At 36.8% G+C, this 15,759-nt stretch overlaps 1 protein-coding gene and 1 pseudogene across 1 annotated transcript in view; one reads left to right on the top strand and one right to left on the bottom strand.

Moving 5' to 3' along the window:
- SDHAF3 (succinate dehydrogenase complex assembly factor 3) overlaps positions 1-15,759 on the bottom strand; it is a 61,929-nt gene that overhangs the window by 42,513 nt on the left and 3,657 nt on the right. The gene's annotated exons all lie outside the window — the stretch shown is intronic.
- On the top strand, positions 3,879-5,865 carry LOC115306705 (annotated as a pseudogene).

Raw genomic sequence — 15,759 nt, 5'->3', positions numbered from 1 at the left:
CATGGTCTTTAAAACTCTATTAAATGTATATATTGTTTTAGTAAGAATCACAAATAATAACTCAAACACAATAATGTGTTGGGTAGCTAGCTGTCTGCCTTGCAAGATTGTGAACTCCAGAAAACAAAGATCAAATCTGGTGAAATTTTTTATGATTATGAATTATCAGTGTCTACAGTGGTATATGAAACAGGGTAAGCATTAATATTTTCAGAATGAATGCATTTCTTAACTTAAGACTAGGGCACTTTTACGGAGGACCTCACAATGATGGAGCAAACAGTCAAGAGAGCAGGAAGCCTGAGACAGCCATTCAAAATTCTAAGCAAGTTAACACAAAAGAATGTATGTTGCATCAATTCCTTAATTTCTAAAATAAAGTCAAATAAAAGTCCACATACCAGGTTTCATAAATTTTCCCCTAAACTGACTAATCAAGAAAATATACACTTACCAAAACAATTATTTTAAACACTATTGAGGAGAAACCCATGAAACCTTCAAAAATTGATTAAAACAGTATACGAGAAAATAGAAAAAAAATTCTACTTTAAAATTAGTGAAAACATTTAAAATACTTTAAATGGCAAGAACATTTGATATAGATGTGCGTATCTACATCAGACAATACAAACATGAAAATTACTAGCTTAATATGAAAAGACAAAACACTATTTCAGATAAAATTGAAACCAACTTTTCTGAAATTCATGCAACAGCCTTTCCAGATATAAGGGTCTTCTGCCATCATGTGGAAACTCCTGAAATTACACTTATGCACAAAACTCAGTATCTCTTCAGATACCGGAAAATTCCAGAATCTTATTAGAGTATTTGTTTCCCAATATTAGAGTCCAGCTATAAACAAGATACATATTCTCAGAAGAACTGAGTGAAAATGATCATGCACAGTTGTTCTTAGCTCCTCTCTTCTTCCTGAGAGAGGATGGTGTTCACAGCAGCTTAAGGAAACTGCATGATGGACACTCAACTTCTGTTTTGTTTCCAAGACTCTTAGCGATTATGGCCATCCTAGGTCTCTTGCAGTTCATGATCTTAAATTCCTTAAACACTCGTTCTTTACCTCTTCCCCACATTTGGCACTTAAAAAACTATCTTCAGTGGAAAGGAAAACAGGAACATAAAGCCTCTTTAACTTGTCCTGAGTAACTAAGAACCTTAGAATTAAGATGTCGATTATAAATTTTATAAAGACCAAAAGCTTAGTAACACCTCCACAGCAACAACAGAAAATTATAAACTGAACCTACATTCATATGCCTAGTGACCTGTCAATATATCTAGATAAAAACATGAATTAAAGCGCTTGGATTAAGCCTAGTACCCAACAAAATTGAATACTGAATTCTTATGTATTTATCAAATACAACTTAAGTATTCTCATATCAGGGTAAAAGCCCTCTGCATAACTATTAATCTTTATAAAGACTATAGTTCACATATTCAATTGATTACTTTTTTAGTTTAACTATGGCCATTAGCATGTTTGGTCTTTATCTGAAATATAACCACACACATTTTCTTTCGGGGAAAACAAAAGACAAGATTTACTGAGCATCTTTTATAAGCAAAACACTGTCCTTGGAGTTTTAAAGTACACAAAGACAGGCAAAACAGAATCTTTGTCCTCAAGGGATTTACCATCTACCACTGCCAAAAGGATGAGCACAAATAACTATAATACAATACAGAAAACCTGGAGTACCAAAACAAAAATACCAAAAAAATAATGTTTTAGGAAATTACAAGATACAGTTTTCCTATTTACTGGAAGAATTACCCAAGAAAGAGTAGATACAAAAGTACTGAAGCTGTTGTAAAAGATGTTTTGGGATTTGGCCATATGGAAAAAGAAAAACATTTAGGCTTAACAAATAGTGAAAGCCAAAACAAGGCTACATTTAGAGAGTAACATTCAGTCAAATATGACTGCATCATGGGCTACATGGTAGAAAATATTGAGGTGGAAGGTAAGAAAAATATGTTCAAGCCAGATTTCATACAGTTTTAAACTGTAGGTTAAAGAGAGGTCAGTGGGAAAACAGTGATGATTTTTGACAGTGGCAATAATATGGTCAAAGTTGTGTTTTATAAGCTGACAATTAAAAGAGACAAGGCAAGATTATTTACGAGATGGCTATGAACATCTAAAGGTCATGAGGATGGACGCAATAGGTCAGGGTTCTGATATGGTCAAAGGAAACAGAACCAACAGGATTCAGCAACTAATTGAATATAGAAGATAAGAGAGGAAGAAGAATAATGAAACCATAAAATTTGTTTTCAGCAACTCAACAAATCTTGCTTCCTTCCTTTTACTCTCTCTCCATCCTACCCCACACCAGAGGTAAAATAGCTAGCATTTATTGAGAACTAATTATGGTGCAAGGCAACAGGTGTGAATAGATTATCTTACTGACTCCTTAACTGCAGAGGTAACTACTGCTAGTATTCCCATTTTACTGATGAGGATACAGGCTTGGACAGGTGATCAAATTATCCAAGGTCACAAGGGTACGTGACTGGACGTAGTCAATGTCAGATAATCATTAAAGTGTTACTGATAATAGTTTATCATAGATAGTTACAATGGAATCTCCCATAAGGAGATTTTTAATGTTTATTTGTGAGAGAGAGACAGACAGCAAGCAGGGGAAGGGTAGAGAGCCCAACGCAGGGCTCCAACTCACGGACCACGAGATCATGACCTGAGCAAAGTAGGACACTTAACCAACTGAGCCACCCAGGTGCCCCAGGGTAAAAGAAACTCAAAGATAAAAGATCTCAGAATATAACAGAATGGATCATGAATTCAAATGGCTAAACAAAGTTTTCCTCCTGTACTCATACAGGTTTTTGCCCTACTGCCCAAAGACCAACATTCTCAGCTGTCATTCTTTAAGGTACAATGTGTCTCATACTAGCTTACATAGACGTGTAGCCAACGTAATAAACTCCCTAAAGATACTGATCATGTATTAATCTCTGAATCCCCTGAAAAAGGGTAGGCACTGAATGAATGAGTGAACAAATAAACTCAGCTGGCCTGCTTCCATCTAGTCCTCCCTGGCATAGTGTGACCAACATCCTCACAACTCAAGGCCTATTTTGGAACAATTTCTGATTCTTTACTTCCTTTCCAGCTTTTGATCTTAATAGTGTCCGCTGGATTATCCTTCAATACACTCACCTTGTAAAGACCATGGAAAAACAAATGGCTAGCCCTGTTTATGTTACAAAAGGTTTTTCTCCTAAATCCCAGGACATTTCCAAAGGTTCCCTAACTCACTGATTACTTGTTCAGTTGTCAAGGAAAGGCGTTACTTTCCATGGGACCCAACAGTATCCATGTTCAATGGTGAGGATTCTCCTTTGATGGACAATCCAGTAGGCTGTGTAAAGGATCTGAAAGATGGGGCCAAGTTCCCAATGCTCTCTGCTTTAATTTGGATATAACTTTCCCAGAGAAACAATAGAACAAATAGTAGTTAGGCTCCCAGACAGCCTTGCAGAAGCAGTCTTTTTAACCACAGTGCAGTTAGAATAATACACAATAGTAAATACATTTTATGTTTTCATTATAAATATACCATATTGATGCTGTATTATGGACTAAAGAGATGTCTGTGGCTAATTCTAGTTATCAGTATTTCAATATCCATAAAAGGAGGACACATTATCATTAGTATCTTCCAAATATTAAGCAGAGCAATAAAGTGCTGGAAATCAAACTACAAAAAGTAGAAAGCTAACAAACATAATTAAAAAGCAACATATAGGGTCTCACTGAACACAGCGTTAACTTTCCAGGTAGCTGTTTTCTTCACAAGCCAGGCCAGGCCCACCCAGAAGCAACTATGTTTAAGGGACCTGCAGTTGGCATCGATCTTGACACCACCTACTCCTGCGTGGGTGTCTTCCAGCATGGGAAAGTGGAAATGATTGCCAACGATCAGAAAAACCGAACCATCCCAAGTTATGTTGCCTTTATGGACACCGAGGGATTGATGGGTGATGCTGCAAAGAGTCCAGTTGCAATGAACCCCACCAACACAGTTTTTGATGCCAAACGCCTGATTGGACGTAGATTCAACGATGCTGTTGTCGAATCTGATATGAAACATTGGCCCTTCATGGTGGTGAATGATGCTGGCAGGCCCAAGGTCCAAACAGAATACAACGGAGAGACAAAAAGTGTCTATCCAGAGGAGTCCTCTATGGTCTTGACAAAGATGAAGGAAATTGCAGAGGCTTACCTTGGGAAGACTATTACCAATGCTGCAGTCACAGTACCTGCCTACTTTAACGACTCTCAGCATCAGACTACCAAACAAAGATGCTGGAACTATTGCTGGTCTTAATGTACTCAGGATCATCAATGAGCCAACTGCTGCTGCTGTTGCTTATGGCTTAGACAAAATGGTTGGAGCTGAAAGCAATGTGCTGATCTTTGACTTGGGAGGTGGCACTTCTGATGTGTCCATCCTCACTACTGAAGTTGGGATCTCTGAGGACAAATTTACAGCTGGAGACACCCACTTAGGGGGAGAAGACTTGACAACCAAGTGGTAAACCATTTTATTTCAGAATTCAAGCGCAAACATAAGAAAGACATCAGGGAGAACAAGAGGGCAGTCCGTGGCCTCCATACTGCTGTGAGGATGCCAAGCGTACACTTTCTTCCAGCATCCAGGCCAGTATTGATATTGAGTCTCTCTATGAAGGAATCGACTTCTATACCTCTATTACTCATGCCCGGTTTGAAGAATTAAATGCTGACCTGTTCTGTGGCACTCTGGACCCTGTGGACAAAGTCTTTCAGGATGCCAAGCTAGACGAGTCTCAGATCCATGATATTGTCCTGATGGGTGGTTCTACACATATCCCCAAGATCCAGAAACTTCTACAAGACTTCTTAAAAAAAAAAAAAAAAACAATTCTTCAACGCGAAGGAACGGAATAAGAGCATCAACCCTGATGAGGTTGTTGCTTACAGTGCAGCTGTCCAGGCAGCCATCCTTTTTGGAGACAAATCTGAAAATGTTCAAGATCTGCTGCTGTTGGATGTCACTCCTCTCTCTCTTGGCATTGAAACTGTTGGTAAAGTCATGATTGTTCTCATCAAGTGCAATACTACCATTCCTACCACACAGACCAAACCTTCACTACCTACTCTGACAGCCAGCCTGGTTTGCTCATTCAAGTTTATGAAGGTGAGCATACCATGACCAAGGATAACAGCCTACTTGGCAAGTTTGAACTCACAGGCATACCTCCTGCGCTGCCCCCCCCCCCGCCCCCCGCCCCCGTGACATTCCTCAGATTGAAGTCACTTTTGATATTGATGCTAATGACATTCTCAAAGTCTCTGCTGTGGATAAGAGTACAGGAGAAGAAAACAAGATCAACATCACAAACAAAAAAGGCTGCTTGAGCAAGGAAGACACTGAGTGCATGGTCCAAGAAGCTGAGAAGTACAAAGCTGAAGATGAGAAGCAGTGGGACAAGGTGTCCCCCAAGAACTCACTGGAATCTTATGCATTCAATATGAAAGCAACTGTTGAAGATGAAAAACTTCAGGGCAAGATCAAAGATGAGCACAAACAGAAGATTCTGGACAAGTATAATGAAATCATCAACTGGCTGGATAGGAACCAGATTGCAGAAAAAGAAGAATTTGAACATCTGCAGAAAGAGCTGGAGAAGGTCTGCAACCCCATCATCACGAAGCTGTACCAGAGTGCAGGAGACATGCCTGGAAGAATTCCCAGAGGCTTCCCTGATGGTGGCGCTCCTCCATCTGGTGGTGCCTCCTCTGGGCCCACCATTGAAGAGGTTGATTAAGCTAACCTAAGTATAGGTCTAGCATTGTTGCATACAAAACATTTGAAGGACACAAATTTGTAGCAAATTCCATGGCAGTTTTAAAGTTGAGCTGCTATAGTTAATAAACTGGGCATTCTTGATACTTGAGTATGGAATATGTGCACAGGGAAAGGAAATACAACATTGCACTTTATAAGCACTGTATTGTGAAGTGGAAAATGCAATGTCTTAAGTAAAACTTTATTTAAAATTGGCAAAAAAAAAAGCAACATATACATCTATAACTACAAACATAAAACAAATCATCAGGCTTTGGGATACAGTTTGCTTTTAAGATAGAAAAAAAATTAAGTAACTTTTTAAACTTTGGATAACTTCACACTAGCCCAGTGAATATTTAAGAAAATATAGTTTAAAATTATACTGTAGTTCAATCTTAATATATGAATACTGCCACCTCCTTAATTTAGGGTGTAGAGCACATTTTGATACCATTTAGTTGAAAAGAATAGAACTAAAATAATCTGGTGTGTCTCACTCATCAAAGGTGCCAAATCTGAATTTTTTCTTCACATCAAACAGAAATTAAATTTTACTCTTTTTAGACACACGCCATTGACATGTGTAGACACACCCTATTTAAAACAAATTTGATGTATGCAAATGTAGGTTTACACAAAGAAACAAATTATGGGCTGATTATTCACTTCACAAAGGGATTCACAAAAGAATTCCCCTTAATAGTAAGTTTGCCAGTATACTTAAAATATAGTTACATTTAACAAAAATCAATTTATAAACAACTTTTCAAAAATACAGTATAAAAATAGTTACAAAAGTATCAAGCTTGAGAAACTTCTATCACTACAATCTTTGTCCCCAAAGCTTGACAAATCTAGAAGGTGAAACTGATAAATTAAATACAATAGCTAAAAGTGGCACAGAAATATATAGAGTTCTTAAATAGTTGTTAAATATATGCTTTTATGACTATCCTAATAATCATCATCAAACTACCAAATTCTTCTTTAAAATGATATGCAGAGGCTGGCATAGTCAATATGGCTAAAGGTGACCCCAGCAACCACAGAGCAAAGAGCCCATCTGCCATCTTTATACAGGTAAAGCCAGAATCTGCACAAAAGAAGAAAAATCCAGAGATCCTGATCAGCACTGCAGTGTTTGCTTTGTTTTTCCTTTGCAGTGTTCTCAGTGCTCTGAGATATGCAAGTCAATATCTGGGGAAAGGAAATCCAAATATGATGATCCAAAAATGGAGCATGTGGGACCAACTCAGGGAAGCAGGAAAGATCCTAACGCACCCCCCAATGGCCATTACTGGCTAATTTCTTCTGTTCTGTTCCAAGTGCCACCCTAAGATCAAAGCCAAAAGCCCTAGCATCTCCGCTGAAGATGAAACAGATGTGGAGTAATCTGACAGGAAAAAAAACAAAAACCCCAGCCTCACAATAAGGTAGTGAGGCTAAAAAAAAAAAAAAGAAAAAGAATTTAGCCAGCAGGGAAAACTTGATGGTACAAAGGAGGTGGCTTGTTGCCTGAAGGAAAAAAAAAAAGAGGAAGAGGAACAAGGTGAAGAAGATGACAGATAGGAGGCAGGGAGATAGGGGTCGGTTGAGGATGAGAGGCGGATAGAGAAAATTGAATATCTATCTCCACCCGAATTCTGGAATAAAGAAAACATGGTTATAAACCTCTTTGAGGTCTACCCTCATCAGATTTAACTACAAAATTAGAATAGAATCATGCTGCACTTTCTAAAAGCATCCTGTAAGTAGTAAGTGACTTACATGAATGAAATAGCCAAGGGAATAAGAGCACTCAGACACTATTATAAAAGTTACACAGGTTTGCAATTTTAAAAGTTTTCTCACTCTGCGCATCTTGCTCTTAGCCTTGTAAAGGTATTTAAAGATGTCCATGGTATTTTTTTTATAAGTGGTATTAACTGGGGTCATCGGCTAGAAATCCAGAGTTACCAACTGTATATATCCACTGCTTATGAAATGAATGAGTAACATACACAAACCATCAGGGCCCATGCTGGGCAGTGAGGCGATGGGCAAGAGGCCATTTGGAAGAGTCATGCTTTGAAACCAGGCCACTCATGCTACACCTGCTGATGTTGCTGTCGTTGCTTTTGGATAAATGTATATATGCATTTGCCATGCCATCGACTGCCAGTCTTAGTTTGGAAGGGGGAAAGTTTCTATGAGAAGAGTATGTATTTTTTTATTCAACGGGGTAGGTTTTTTTTAATGTTTTATTTATTTTTGATACAGAGAGAGACAGAGCGGGGTAGTTTTTTTAATGTTTTATTTATTTTTGATACAGAGAGAGACAGAGCATGAGAGGGGGAGGGGCAGAGAGAGAGGGAGGCACAGAATCAGAAGCAGGTTCCAGGCTCTGAGCTAGCTGTTAGCACAAAGCCTGACGTGGGGCTCGAACCCACGAATGTGAGATCTGACCTGAGCCGAAGTCGGAGGCTTAACCGACTGAGCCACCCAGGCGCCCCGACAACAGGGTAGTTTTTAAACAAGCTGTAGATCTCCTCACGTTCAGCAAAATGAAGAGTCCCTTGACCAAAGTCCAGAAAACTTTGTTACTTAAACATACTATATGCAATATTCTTTTTTTTATTTATAATAATGAAATCTTTTGGAAGGAAATTAAAACATTTATGTGTGTGTGCTAAAATATATTCAAATAAAGCATAAATACTTTATGTTTGAGAGCACAGAAGTCAAAACGCAGTTTATTTTGGAAAATGCTTCCAAGCTCTAATGATTTAGGAGTTGAGAAGAGTAAAAACTGGTAAATAAGAGAAATATAATCCTCTCTTGGGAATCAAGCTAATTAAATCAACACGCAGTGGGAACTATCTGAATTCTCTCAAGCGCAGATGACAAATTAGGTGGCTGAATCTATTTACACATTAATAGCAATAATAACAAAGCTTTGACAGAAAGAAAGAGTTTACAAAGAAAATAATAAAATAATAAACTTTCAGAGGGGGCAAACTCGCTGATAAGTGCTCAGCACTGTCTGGGAAGAAGCCGCAAAGCAGTAGAACCCATGATGTTTCCTGCGGCAGAAACAATGAGCCTGATGAGAAAGCTCTCCCGCCCGCCCACTCCCCAGTATTTTAATTCCATGTTTACTAGGCAGCCTTCTAAACACTAATTCACTTGCCCAGAAAGCTTAATACAAGTCAGTCCACACTCCCTCACCTGCGAGTCTGATGTCAAAAAAGTTTCAAAAAAACAAAAGCTCTTTCAGAACTTATCTGGCAACAAATCTTAAACGAACATGAACCCTTTATTTATTCCATTTAATATTAAGTCAAATATTTTATTGCAGAAATATTAACATATTTGATTACAGGTGCGACCCCAGATTCCACTGGGGTATTTTGTAAAATTCAGTCATACTCGTTATTACCTTTCTAAAAATCTAAAAAATTCTGAGTTGAGGTCCTTGGATCTAAATATAAATATTCTGACTCCTGGAAAAGAGGATCCTCCTTCACCAGCCCCCATCACCCCACCCACAGAAATGGGTATTCTGGTTTATACTTCAATATTTATAAATTTAGTTAGTGTGAGTCTGATGCCAACATCTGATCATCTCCGGGTATATTGGTGTATGGGTACATAAAGTCCAATTCCAGACCTACAAGATCAATCACCAGGAATTATCATCACAATCTCAGGTGGCACATATCTACCTGGAATCTCTGTCCTAAACCTACTGGCTTCCACGCAGCCACCAAGTCAGCCCTGTCACCAGTCTTCATCCTCCCTGACGGACCGACTAGAAGACAGACCGATAATTAACCAATCTCCCCTCCCAGTCCTGCCTGTCGGCCTGATACAACTTCTACAATACTTGGAAAAAAAGAAAATGTGAAAAACTAAAATACAATATTTTTAACAGTTATTAAGTAGCAACTTAATTCTGATCACATTAAGTTACTGGAGAATCAATGAATATTTAAGTATTTTCTCTAGGAAATTAAGCAGGAAAAGATTCTCCATGTTGTTTAAAAAAACTTTATGCCAGAAAATGGCTCTGATGGTTCTTTTCTGACCTCAGTTTAGAGCACTAAAGATTCTGAAATAGATCTTCTAGTGGTTAGTAACTAAAGTTTAATTTTGAGCCTACACATTTTTTTCAGCAATACTTCATAGTTTTCAGTGTACAGGTTTGTACATCCTTTGTCTGACTTATCCCTGAGTATTTAATATTTTGGATGGTAAATACTATTTTAAAAATTTTGTTTAGTACTTTTACATTTTAATTTCCAAGTCTGCATTGCTAGTATATAAAAATAGTTATTTTTGTATACTGACCATGTATCATACAAACTTGTTAAACTGACTAATTCTAGATTTTTTTTATAGATTCCATCAGATTTTCCACACAGATAATCATATTGTCTGTGAAGAAAGACAGTTTTCTTTCCAATCCAGATACCTCTATTTCTTCTATCTTACTTCAGTGGCCATTTACAATGTTGAACAGATGTCTACATGTTTTTTTCATTGCATTTACAAAACTTAGTAAATCACAAAATATACAGCTGACATTTTTATTAAACATAGAGAAGTTTAAGTTTAACCTACAAAAATTAAAGGACAAAATTAGGAAGTATATTTATAAGGTACTGGTATTTGACTCATCAAATGTGTTTGCTTGAAGTGCTTTATGACATTGGACTGGTAACAAAAATACTGAGTATATCCAACTGCATTTTTTAAAATAACATTTATTGGTTTTCTTATAACTACTAAAGTAGCTGTGATCTTTGCAGAGAATCTGGAAAATATGACGTTCAAGGAAGAAAATTACAATCATCCTTAACCAGGTCCCCCAAAGATAAACACTGTTTCTGTTTAATTGTAAGATGCACAGGTTTCCATGCCGTTAATTCTTCCGAAGTGCTATTGCTAGCGGCACACTAACCCATTCATCTTACGGCTGCGCTACCGTTTCGTTCTTCCTCCAACAACAGATATCTACACTGCTTTAGATTTTTCATTCTTACCATATCCGTGCAGCACAATTACCATCCTTGTATGTAAATCATAGAATGATCTCTTATGAAAGTCCCTTTTATTCGTTCTTTTATTAAAGCTGTTGGTGTTTCCACTATCCAAGCTAATAAGTGTTTCATATTAATGCTATTAATCATATATCACATTAATTCCAAATATATTCCATTTGCCTGTTTAACTTTATAAAATTCAGAAGTTATTAATTTTATATTAATTGTAAATGTATTACAAAAACAAATAAAATGTGCCATTTCCAATGACGTGGATGAAACTAGTGGGTATTATGCTCAGTGAAATTAGAGAAAGACAAATATCATATGACTTCAGTCATATGAGGAATTTAAGATACAAAACAGATGAACATAAGGGAAGGGAAGCAAATAATATAAAAACAGGGAAGGGGACAAAACATACGAACTCTTAAATACAGAGAAGAAACAGAAGGTTGCTGGAGGGGTTGGAGGGGGGGATTTGGTAAGGGACATTAAGGAATCTACTCCTGAAACCACTGTTGCACTATATGCTAAGTAACTTGGAAGTAAATTAAAAAATAAATTAAAAAAAATAAAATCTTAAAAATACCAAAATGGTTTTTTTTACCCATTCGATTACTGTAAAAACATATTACCCTAAAACCAACAGAAAAGATTAGAGAGAAAAATCAGTGTTACCATAAAAGTGTAAAATAGGTTAAGCCAATTTGATATAGTTTTAACTCATCTAATACAAGCATATCTTAGAGGTTAAAAAAAAAAAGTATTGGTCCATCCCTGTCTTCAAGGATAAAATACTATTTTTCCTACTGAGACCACTGAGGCCTAAATAAACCTTCCAAAAATCACACAGAAATGTATGTGCCCAACTTTAACAATAGCTTAACAATTTTATCATGGCAACTTCCATTCTCATTTCATTACTGAAAAACTTTTTGAGGAAGAAATGTGTGGCAATAAGCATCTTGGGCTAATAAGCATAAGAATAAATCATTATTTAAATAATAATTAAACTTTTATTTATTACACTAGAGGTGTGGAAGATAAAAATGATTAAGAAGCTGCTCTTTCCCTACAAAAATTGGAAGAAAAATCAAATATACAAATAAATTATTGCAAGCAGACAAGCAAAATTCAAAGGAGAAACACTGATAAACATTTTACATTACAAAAGTTTAATATTTTTTGAAACGTTAATTTTAGGAGGTAAGAGGGCAAGATTTTTGTCCCATCTAGCTGTGTGGTACCAAATAAGTCATCTTACTTCTATACGCCTCACTTTTTCTTTAAAGATGAAAAAACAGAGGTTCCAGTTTAAGACGGCAAACGGGAGAAATCATTGCAGCAGCAACATATTTCTTATTTCCTCCCCTTAAGAACCTCCTTGAGCTGAAAATAAAGAATTTCTAGAAGGAGTAATCCACAAAGACTAAGAGAACCATGGAGCCATTAACAGCCAAGAGATTTCAATACGTTTCTCAAGACCAAAAGCAGGTAGAAGAGTATAGCTCATAAAACAGTGCAGATACAGGGTGCCTAAGCTCAGAATACAATACAGCTGAATAAAGTCAAAGTACCAGAAGCAAATGAACACAAACACCGGGTGGGTAAGGAAATTAGGAGCAGCAAATGTAAGGAAGATAATTGAAACTCTGTAACCCTAAAAGTAAGATTCCAATCAACAAGCCTATCTGTATGCAGAGTTCTGTTTCTTATTGCTTTATTTGTAAAGACTGATGACCAAAATTCACAAGATATTTGAGACATAAATAATGAAATAAAATGGAAAACGTTCACTTACAAAGAGATATAAATAAGGAATAAAAAGTGTTGCTTTTTATTATACTAATGAATTTTTACCAATGTGTGTACACTACCTTGACTTTTTTAAAGTGCACTAACTGAAAATTAATAATGAATTTATGTTAGTAATCTGAAGCTCCCTTTCAGTCAATTCTAATACCCTGGGTAAAATTTCAGATAGTTGTTCTTCTTAAGCAAGTGTAAAATATATTTCAGGAAAAAAAAACAGTATGTTAAACCAGTAAACCTATGCATACAATCCTTTATCTTCTTAAATTCTGGCAAACACTTATTTCAAAATTTTAAGACTGTGTGTTATCTATACATGCACACATACAGATCTATTTTCTTTTCTTTCTTTGTTTTTTTAGAGTGCCTGACTGGCTGAGTCAGTAAAGCACATGACTCTTGACCTCGGGGTCATGAGCACAAGCTCCAAGTTGGGTGTAGAGACGTACTTTAGAACCATAACCACTGGCACCATTATTCTTATTATACTACCACTATTATTTTAAATCTGTAAATTCAAATACATTTTAAATCATTTAAATAAAAGAAACATACCTCTATGTTTCGGTAATGTCAATACAAGCAATATTGATCAAATTAGGATTTTAAAAATCCTTTTAGCTATTTATAACACTAGCACTGTTATAACACATCTCATGACATCAATAAAAGTGAAATAATCCTAAATAAAAAAAATCTTAAAAGCCAAATCCTTCAATACTACAAAGCCAAATACTTCAGAAAAGGAAAAAAATTTATGTTCCAAGAATAGACAGTGTCATATCCCCTCCTTTATCCCGTCTGACAATACGATAAGGACCACAGTATGGCTAAAATTTTTTTAAAAGGTAAAGCTTGATGAAGAAAACATACAGCACCATTCAATAAACCACCACCATCAAATAAACCATCACAAAAACACTACAGTGAGGAACTTGCTGAATAAACAGCACAACTGAGAGGTTCACAAATGACTCCCTCGCTCTTGGTGGATGCGTCCCCCAACATCTACGATCCATCTGTGTAACAGACAGGGAATTCTTTTTCTTCTGCAAGCTCAAACACAAACTACAAATCAGCAACAAAATGAGGTCCCCAAATTAGGGAAGAAAGGCATACAATTATAAAAACTGCAAAATACCAATTCAGGCCTAATTATCCTAAGTTAAGGAAACTCTAAATATAGGTGACATCCAACTTAATCATACATTTTATCTGAGGATCTGCTTCAAAGTCATAAGTAAGACAAAGATATCCCTTGTGAGTTACAAATGGACGGTTACATGAACTCTGAAGCACATCCTCTTCAAAACAAAACAAAAAAGCAAATGTTGCATAGAATATCTAGACTATGTTACAAATCTAAAGAATTAAACATAAGCAGGACAAAAGTATTTTCCTTTGCAGAAGTAGCTAGAACCAACCAAATACAGTAGGAAAGAACAAAACAGTTCCAACACTACACTCTACTGTCTTTCTCTTAACTCCTAAAAGTTCGTGGTCTCTTTTTGCCTACCTTCCCCCAGGTTATACCCAACCTGGGCACCTTCAACCACACCTTTGAACCATGAACTAACTACAGATAATAAATCCCAATTCTCTATCTCCAGGCACAATCCGTCTCCTGAGTATGAGACACCTGACTGTCCCACCAGAATGCTTCACACAAAATGTCCCATATTGTACTCGATCCTCACCTGCCCTTTCTATAGACCTAGTCTGGTGACTGGCATCATGTTCAAAAACCTGAGGGCTATCCATTCTATTTCCTCCTCTTCCACTAATCCTCCGTCAGTCACCAAGACCTATTCTACCTTAAAAAGGATAACACTTAAATCCATACTCCCTGTTCTCAACAGTTGTCTTTGTCTAGGCACATATATATTTGGGATTACTACATCTCTCCTAATAATTCTCCCTACCTTCAATCTGACTCATCCTTTAATCATTCCTTTATATTGCTGCTAAAGTGATCTTTCTAGATCTATATTCTAGAATATAATTTAAATCATTTCACCACTGCTTAAAGTCTTTCAGGGATTCCAAATAAAAATGTAAAATCCTTAGGAGACTATCCTGTCTCTTGTCACCTAACTTTATCTCTTCCTAATCTCTCATATATGACACTAAATTATAAATACATCACTGCAAATCCTGGAAAAAGTCATACTGTTTCTCACCTCAATACCTCTGCATATGTTATTTCCTCTTTCTAGAAAGTCTCTTTCTTGACATGGTAACTTTGACTTGCTCAAGACTCAGCTTGGACATGATATATAGCCCTCAACTTTCTCCACTCCCTACTTGCTCCCACCTCATTTAACAGACACTTTCATACTGTCTTATAATTTTTTCAATGTTTGTTTATTTTTGAGAGAGAGAGAGTAAGCAGTGGAGGGGCGGAGAGAGAGGTGGGAGACAGAGGTTCTGAAGTGGATTCTGTGCTTAAAGCAGCAAGCTCGATGCAGGGCTCGAACTCACGAACCAAACCATGAGCTCATGACCTGACCTGAAGTTGGATGCTCAACCAACTGAGCCACCAAAGCCCCTTTATACTGCATTATAATCATCCAATACACACTACTAAATTTAGGACACCATGAAAGTAAAATGCAATTATTATTCATTGTTGTGTGCCACAATGCCTAGTACTTTGCCTGCAAATAATAAGATATCAATAACTATTTATAGAATGTGTAAGTCGTTTGGCTTTTTCCAGAAACAACTTCTACTATAAACATCCCCCAACAGACTCAGAGCAAAGCAGCTACTTAAGAAAAACAAAAGAAACCAGCAAGAAAACAATGGACATAAATAAATGGGGTAGAAAAGGAAAAATTACACCATGGAATCCATTCAGAGTGGGCTCTGAGAGCTGTTTTTCACTCTTCACCTCACATTCTATCACAAGCATGTTTTGCTTGCTAATTAATCTTCCACACTTTTTCTGATTTCCCAGAAAATAAGCGGTGACTAGTTCTTCTTGCCAAAACAGGGCAGGTAGGGGCTGGGGAGGGGGCGGGGGGGGGGGG

The sequence above is a fragment of the Suricata suricatta genome, chromosome 2 (genome assembly GCF_006229205.1).
Source record: "Suricata suricatta isolate VVHF042 chromosome 2, meerkat_22Aug2017_6uvM2_HiC, whole genome shotgun sequence".
Taxonomy (NCBI): Eukaryota; Metazoa; Chordata; class Mammalia; order Carnivora; family Herpestidae; genus Suricata; species Suricata suricatta.
Note: the sequence above shows the minus strand (reverse complement) of the source record. Positions and strands in the feature narration are given on the sequence as shown.